The following is an 8725-nucleotide window of genomic DNA, read 5'->3' as shown; positions in this document are numbered from 1 at the left end:
AGTGAAGGAAGAAAGGAAGCTTGGCTGGAAGTGACTTAGAAGGCTGTGCGGTTCCAAGGAAAGTTTGGCAAAGCTGCCTATCAGAATCCGCATTTTCCAGGAATAGTCTTGGCTGAGTATTCCCGCTGCACCTGGTTGGTTGGGAGCAAGCAGCCCGAGGGAAGCGTGGCTTGCATGAAAACTACCGAGGAGCCCGGATCACAGCAGCTGGGGCCCTCGGCCAATTACATTCCTGGCAGTGGGAGATCCGAGGGCACCTTCTCAGGGCCTCATTCTCCTTTCTTGCTCTCCACCTCGGACTCAGCCTGGGCTCCCTCTTTTGGAGTGTGAAAAGTAACTAAATTAGGGTTAGGAGTCTGCTTTTGTCCAAGAACTGGTTTCTTCTTCAATCAGGTGAAGCTTTGTCAAGAGTGTGTATATATGTGTGTGTGAATAGGTGTGCATCAAGAGTGTATATATATGTGTGTGTGCATGTGTGTATAGCGGGGAAATTTGGAGGTGAAGGGAGTTCCAGGGTGTCCAAATGAAGGAGGGTGGGAGGGTGGAGTAGCTGCTTTGACCACACAATTGTTCTAATCTTAGGGCATTTCATAAAAGTGTTTGGTTTAATGTTAAACTGACCTTTTTATTTATTGCACATTTCTTGAGGGAAAAAAAAAAAAAAAAGAACCAGTGACATTTTCTGCTGTGAAGGGGGAAGTATGGGATTTTTTAAAGATGGGAATTCAGAAAATATAGATTGAAACATTTTCTACAGTCTTTTACTCCTATTCTCTTGAGTAATCAAATGTAAGCATCTGTAACAAATGAATGTAATGAAATGGAAATAATCTTTGCCTAGGCAATGGAAAGTTAAGGACTCAGTAAATTAACTCCTAGAAGGCAAGGCTTGTTTTTCTGAAGCCGTGTAACATGTAGTGCATGTCATGAATTTACTTGCTCTTTGGTGGTGATTCTATTGAATTTTGAGCTTTCTTTCCATAGTTGCATAAGAGCAAAAAGAAATACACTTGCATTGTTCATGTGGGGGTAGAGGGTGGAGTGAAATGACGCAGAGACTTTCCACAACCTATTATTACTAGATTGTGTTTATAGGAAACAAACTCCAGTACTTTGCAATTCTACTTTTTCTCTAATGCTCACCAGAGATGTTTCTGATCAAGCATAGTATCCCCATCATGATTACTTACCTGTGGAAAGAACCGAGGGTAAGCTGCTCTGCTGACCTTTGTTCTCAACTTCCTGGCCTCTGGGTCAAATTATACATTTTAATGAGTATTCGTATCTTTTTTTTTCCATTTTAAAAACCTGGAGCTGATTTGCTAGATCACTGTAGCCTGTGCTGATGTGTAATAAATATTTGAATGATCTCCTTTCCAGTCTTCCTGCCTAACAGGGAAAACAGAGGCAAATTGTTTTGTTTCTTGTTAAGCCACTGACAACAGGAACAACAGTTCTTTCAAATTCCCTAGAGAGCATTCCTTTTTGCAAGTTTATAGATGAATAAACCTCACATGCTAATTAGGACCCACTGACCTCCTCATCAGCTCACATGGTACTGAAAAGCAGCCCCTTTATTAGTAGTTTCTGGCTAGGGCACTAACTGCAAGAAACTGTTTTCTCCTAATTTAGAGCTGTCTCTGGGGCTTGCAGATGTTTGCAGGAGGTTGGCAAACAGTCTGTTCTAACACATTGCAGTTACTGGCAGCTTTGCATCAGGATCTGCACCTAAAGACTCCCAGACAGGGTCCTGCACTGATTCAGCTGCATTAGGGCCTGAGACACAGAATGCACAGGAAAACATCCTGGGGTCCTTGACCTTGTGTTACTTGGGAAACAAGCCCTTATGTCTCTTCCTTTGACAGTGATATCTCTCTTTACCCGGTGATCTTTGTCTCTTGAGCAACATTCCCTTAACAAGGTCCATCAATTTTACCTGTAGAAAGTCTCTAGTAGCTGCCTCTTTCTCTCCTTTCCCATCCTACAATCAGGGTTTATGTTCAGCAAGGTTGTATTGGTAAAGCCATCCCAGCTGGCAGATAGCCCTTCTCCCAAGCCTGTGAGTGCTTTCCCTACCCTACCTCAGACCTTGGCCTCTCACCTGCGACCTGGCATAATCAGGGGTGACTAGCCAGCCATCAGGTAAGCTCCAGGACTTCAGGACTCATCAGCTCTTGCCTAGGTCCTTCTCACCTGTGGTAGGTGGAAAACACCATCCAAAGATATTAGGCCTTAATCCCTGGAACCTGAAGATATTATCTTATATGGCAAAATATGTGATTAAATAAAGGATTTTGAGTTGGGGAGATTATCTTGGACTATCTGGCTGGGCCTGAAATGCAATCACATGTGAAAGAGGCAGAGGGAGATATGACATAGACAGAAGAGGAGGCAGAGACTGGAGTGATGTGGCCACAAGCCAAGGCATGGCAGCAACTACTAGAAACTGGAAGAGGCAAGGAACATATTCTCCCCTACAGCCTCCAGAGGGATCATGGCCCTGTCAACACCTTGATTTTGGCCAGTGATACTGACTTTGGACTTCTGGCCTCCAGAACTATGAGAGAATAATTCTTATTGTTTTAAGCTGTCATGTTGTGGTAATGTGTTACAACAGCAATAGGAAGCTAATACAACCTCTTACCCAAATCACACCAGCCTGGCAGGTGGCCTCTTGGAGTCCAGTTCTCTCCTAACCAATAAATCCTGCACATTTAATTTCCCTTCACAACTCTGCCTGGTTTTCAAAGCTTTCTATAATCTAGCTCTCTTAACTACACAGCTTTCATTTCCATTAATAGTAATAATAAGCACCTTGAGTGCTTTTGATGTGCTAAGCACTGTGTTGAACACTTTATGGAAAGTGTGACATTTCATCCCTGCAAAAACATACTAAGGTTGCTGTTGACATCCTTACTTTATAGAATAAGAAAGGGAGGCACACAGAAGTTAAGCAGCTGCCTGGGTAAGTGGCAGGGCTGGAGACAGACTCCTGCTCCCACCCAGGGTTATTTAGTACTCAGTTTGGGTCCCCTGCCCAGGACACTAGCAAGCTGCCTGAGAGCCTTGTGCTCCCATCTGCCTGTTTAAATCTCACCATCCTTCCAAACTCAGTATATCAACTGCCTTCTCCACCAAATTCCCTGAATACCAGTCAGTCACCTCCCTCTGAACTCCTTGTAAATTGTAGAGTCTATTTCAAAAATTGTAGGAATTAGATTCTACTTCATAATTCTTAAAATTTAAAACATTTTATTTGAAAAGAACATATCATGTACAGGAAGATTTTTAAAAATGCAAAGCCAAAGTATCCTACTCAATGATTCTGGACTTTCAGGATTCATTGATTCTTGTTACTGAGATTCTCCCTAATTTTAAGCAGAAATAACTCATTTTTTTTTTGTAACATGCCCAGTTAGAGCCTGCCCTGGGTTGTTTGAGTATACTCTGGGGGCAGATCTGCATTTTCTAGAACATATGATTCCCGTGTAGCCTCTGTTTTATCAGTCTAGAGCAATACAGTCCAATTGAAATATGAAAGAAGCCACATATGTAATTTAAAATTTTTCTAGTAAACATATTTTAAAAGGTAAAAGGAAATAAGTGAAGTTGAAATAGTGCCTTTTATTTAACTCAATATATCCAAAATATTACCATTTCAACATGTAATCAGTATAAAAAATTAATGAGACATTTTACATTTTTTTTTGTACTGTGTTCAAAATCTGTGTGTAATTTATACTTAGAGCATGTCTGGGTTTGGATCAGCCAATTTTAGGTGCTCAGCAGTCACATATTAGATAATGCAGGTCTAGAGTTACTTGCAACTTTTTAAAAAGGCCACACATTGATGTTGTGTTCTACCTCAAAATAGCTTCTACAACTAAGTATTTTTCTTGATTTTGAAAGTAGTTTCTCATCATTGTAGGAAACTTGCAAAATGCAGAAAATTGCAATGAAGAAAATAAAACTCCTCACTATTCCAGCCTTCCAGCATTTTTTTCCTACACAAAACTAAAAGTATGTATATTTTAAAAATTAAAATCATTTTTTTGTAATATGTTTTTGGCTTGGAAACATAGCCCTTCCCTAAAATTTTCATGTTATTCCATGCATGTTGGGTTCCTCCCTAAAGAACTTTTAAACCTAGAGACAGAGGTCATGTTTTATACCATTTCTTTACACATCAAGAGTATCTGATCGGACACAGGGCACTAGCTGAGTAAAATCTGAATTGACTGATCAGAAAAAATGTTAATAAATCAATAAGTATTCACTGAGTGGAAGCAGGCTTCCTTGACTCCATAGTTAACAAGAAGCAGGATTTGAAAGTTAGACAAACACAACAGGACATCTCACTTAAACTTGGAATAACCTGCTGAAATTGGAGACTGAAGAGCATGCCACTTACTAGTGGCTAAACATAGGGTGATCCATTAAAGTTCTCTCAGCCTCATTTTTCCAACTAAATATGTGAGAAAATGTGTGCTTGCTTATCTTATTGACTGTCAATTTTCCCAGGGTTATATGAGAACTAAATGAGTTAATTCTCAAATGACATAATACACAAAAAACACGCTACAAAAATGAGGCATGTTATCATTCCTTTGTCTAACTTTGCTATATAATGTGTGAAATGTTCTCTGAATATGCTTACAATTTGCCCACAGCTGCCGATCGAATCCACTTCTTGATAATGTAATCTAAGATTATAGACTCCAAATGCTTGGTATTTGTATTAGTTAACTTTTTATTATGAAATAATTTTAAACTTACAAGAATTGCAAAAATAATACAAACTCTGTACAGAGAACTCCACCATACCCCCACTCTCACAGATACTCAGATCCACCAATTTAAACATTTTGCCACTTTCGCCATTTCTTCCTTTCCGCCTTCCCTCCCTTCCTGCCTTCCTTCCTTCCTTCCTTCCTTTCCTTCCATTTTCCAAACATTTCAGTGCAGATTGCACACATCATACTCCTTGAACACATAATATTTTCATGTATATTTCCTGCCAACAAGGTTGCTCACTTATGTAATAACCTTAAGTGCAGTTATCAAGTTCAATAAATTTAACATTGATGGAAAGCTTACATTCTCTATTCCAATATTTATGTCCCAATAATCTCCTTTTGAGCCTTTTCTCCTCCATTTTTGGCTCCCATCCAATATCATGTATTACACTGAATTGTCATTATGTCTTTAGTTTCTCTTTATTTCTTTTTTAAAAATTGTAGAAACATAAATACAGCATCAGCCTTCCCATCCCAACCCCTCCCAAGCATATCATTCAGCAGGATTAATTGCACTCAGAATGTTGCAGTACACTCACCACCATCCATCACTAGAAATTTCTTTTCACCACAAAAACACTACACTCACTTTGCATTAACTCCTGATTGTCTCTGACCCCCACCCCTGGTAACCTGTACTGTACTTTTAGCCTCTACGAGTTTGCATATTCTCTGATATTTTCTTTGTGGTTACATTGGGGCATAAATTTAACATTCTAAGTCTATAACAATCTCATTTGCTTTGATATCAACTTAACTTCAATAGCATACACAGACTGTGTTTCTATACCATTTGTCCTCCAACTCCCACCTTTAAGTAGTTACTGTCACAAATTACATATTTATACATTATGAGTCCAAAACTTTTGATTTATCATTGCATTTTATGCATTTGGCTTTTAGATCTCGTAGGAGGTATTGTTTCCTGTTTCTTCATAGGTTTTGAGATCTTTTGTTGAAACCTGGACATTTTGATATTTTAGTGTATTATTTCTGGAATTTAGATTCTGAGGCATCTATTCCTTAAGGTAGTATCTACCTAGTGTTATGGCAGAACTTTCCTTGAATGCCAGGAGCTAGTAGGAAAAAAAGAGAAGACTTTTCCCAGTCTTTGCAGAGTGACCTGTGCCAGTGCTCTCTTTCTAGGCGTCTCCATAAATTTAGAGAATAGCTCCAGGCCAAAGCAATAGGGGCCTCCCTGGTCTTTTCTGTGCACATGTCTTGTCCTGGCCATGCACTTTGGCCCTGATAATTTCCCCTTTTACATGTATATGAATATCTCCACTTCCCTAGGAAACAGTCCCTCACAGTCCCAGGCACTGCACCGTATGCCCCAGGCAGCCACTTGACTGCCCTTCCAGAGGGTTCTGTAGGAGAGGTCTGTGAGCTGCCTTCTACATGCAGAGCACCTTCTGGTCCAGTGAATTCTTCAGGCCACCACCAGACAGATTGGGCCAGGTATACATGCTGCCAGTAAGTGCACGAGGGTCACTCTGCTCCCTCTGGAAACAGGGCCAGGGGTCTGCATCGGGAGATGGTCAGCTCTGCGCCAAGCTGACGAAGGGTGGGGGAAGGGCCGGCCAGGGTGCCAGGAGATCCCACTGCTTTTAAGTGGCCTTTTTTTGTTTTTTTTTTTTTTTGATCCAGCACTTGCCCTGTTACTGCAGTCCTTAAACTGTTTTCTGGGGCTCTGAGAAAGATGTTTCGGCCCCTTCTTGCTGGTTCCTCAAGCTTCTGTGGTAGCTGTAGTGGAGGTGAAGTGGAGCCCTGAAACTTCGCACTCTGCCATCTTGATCAGGACATTGTGTTAGTTTTAAATCATTACTTTTAAATAATCTATAGCTTCTAGAATTTTAACCATATTTACAGCAATTAATTATTTATACTTGGTTTTATCGCTTTCCACTTAAGGTTCCTTAGTCCCTTAAATCATGACTTCCTAATTTTTGAGTTCTTAATTTTACTCTCTCTCCATCACTTCATGAATACAAATAACAAGTAGTTATTTTAGGAAAAAAAAACACATGGATGGGAAATCTTCTGTCTCTTTATGTCCAAACAGGTTTTATTTTGTCTTTATATTAATGCATTGCCAGATAAAATAGAGAATGCTCAGCTAACTTTGAATTTCAGATAAACAATGAATATTTTTTTAGTATAAATATATCCCATTCAATACTTGAGATGTGCTTATACTGAAAGCATATTCATTGTTTATCTGAAATGTAAATGTAACTGGGTGTCCTGTATTTTCATTCATTACATCTGGCAACCCTACATCATATACAAAATTTGAGTGGATATGGAATTCTTGAATTATAGCTTTTTTCTCTCAAAACTCTGAGAACAATTCACCACTATTTTCCAACCTTCAGTGTCGAGAGTAATTTTTTTTCCTATTTGGGAAAACTTTCTTTTTCTTCTTCTTCTTCTGAATACCTTTAGTGATTGTATTTTTAAGTATTTTTAAGGGCATACAGGAATTTCCAGCCCTTAATCAAGGCTCTTAAGGCCCCTGAGACTCCTGAAATTATTCCACTTGTCTACCAGCCAATCTTCCTGTCTTACCTTAAACTTTCCTCTCCTCACCCTTCATTTGATTATGAACTTTTTGAAGGTGTTAGTTCTGTATTTGTATCTTTGAATCTGAACTCCACAAATCAGTCACAGGGGGCTGAAGAAGCACTGGCTGAAAGATCAAATGCATGAATACTGCTTGGATGCTAGGACTGGCCACACACTTTTCAAAGTCTCAAGCACTGAGTAACCAAGTCGATGTCTAGTAGTTGTTGGACAGTGTGAAGATAAACCTTAACAGTTCTCTGAAGTAGGGCAGGCCCTTGAGAATGAGGGAATGGACATTGGTTTCCAGGAAAGGGGAGATTCAAATAGGTTTTGATTACTGGTATGGAGAATATGATGCAGAAAAAATTTTAATGAAGAAACAGGGTAGAAGGTGTTTATTCAGAAGCAAAGTGAACTTGTTTCCTTTTGCTACCCTTGTGGAGAGGCTCAGGAGCATGAGAAAATTTTTCCCACTTCTCCATGAATGACAACAAGGTGTCCCCACTGCTCAGAATACCAACATTCCAGCATTTGACAGAGCCAAGAGGCCAGTGCGAGCTCCTGGGGTTAGGTCCAGTCTGCCCCACGAGAGGGGTGATGGGTGACTGACTTGTGAGGTCATCAGTATTTGGGGGAGGAGATGAAATGCCCTTTAATATGAGGCTATGACCCTGAGTCAGGGTCCTAATTCCCTTTCTCAGACCTTCTCTGAAATCAAATTATGGTGGGGCTTGGCTGGGTAGCTAGACCATAATGGTCCTTACCCTCCAAAGAGTGGAGAGCTCATCTTCCTTCACCTTATTACTGGTCTCTCCCTGCTCTTCCACCATCGTAGCAAATAACTCACATAGGTTGAGCCATTCTTTGGGGTCTGTGAATGAGAATTTTCTGGACCACTTGTGCTTTAACTCAAATCCATTTTCTTTGTGGCAGTAAAAGTAAATATTCTACTTAGAATGATGAAATCTTAGCTGTTAACCTCAGTCACGTTTAAGGTGATTCTAATGGGGTTCCTTACCTTCCTTCATCTGTTTATTACTTATTTAGCTATCTGAGTCTCCCATGGCATCTGATTTTCCCAGAAATCCTACTGTTTACCAATAGAGCAAAAAACAATAATACAAGTGAGCTCCCAGTATTCCAGAATCCCACTTTGGAGTTATTTTCTTAACCTGAGCTTGAGTGCAGCATCACCCAGGATGCCAACCCTTAGGCTGTGGTTGTTAGCCCAAGAAGATCCTGAGTCTCTCTCCTAATTGTAAGATCCAGTGACTTCAAGGGCCGGCTGGGGAAACTCTCTCATCCCCAGTGCTATATTACCACATTACCTGATAAAATATAGTAAAGTCAAATCCTTGAACAGC

Source organism: Choloepus didactylus, chromosome 7 (genome assembly GCF_015220235.1).
Source record: "Choloepus didactylus isolate mChoDid1 chromosome 7, mChoDid1.pri, whole genome shotgun sequence".
Taxonomy (NCBI): Eukaryota; Metazoa; Chordata; class Mammalia; order Pilosa; family Megalonychidae; genus Choloepus; species Choloepus didactylus.
Note: the sequence above shows the minus strand (reverse complement) of the source record.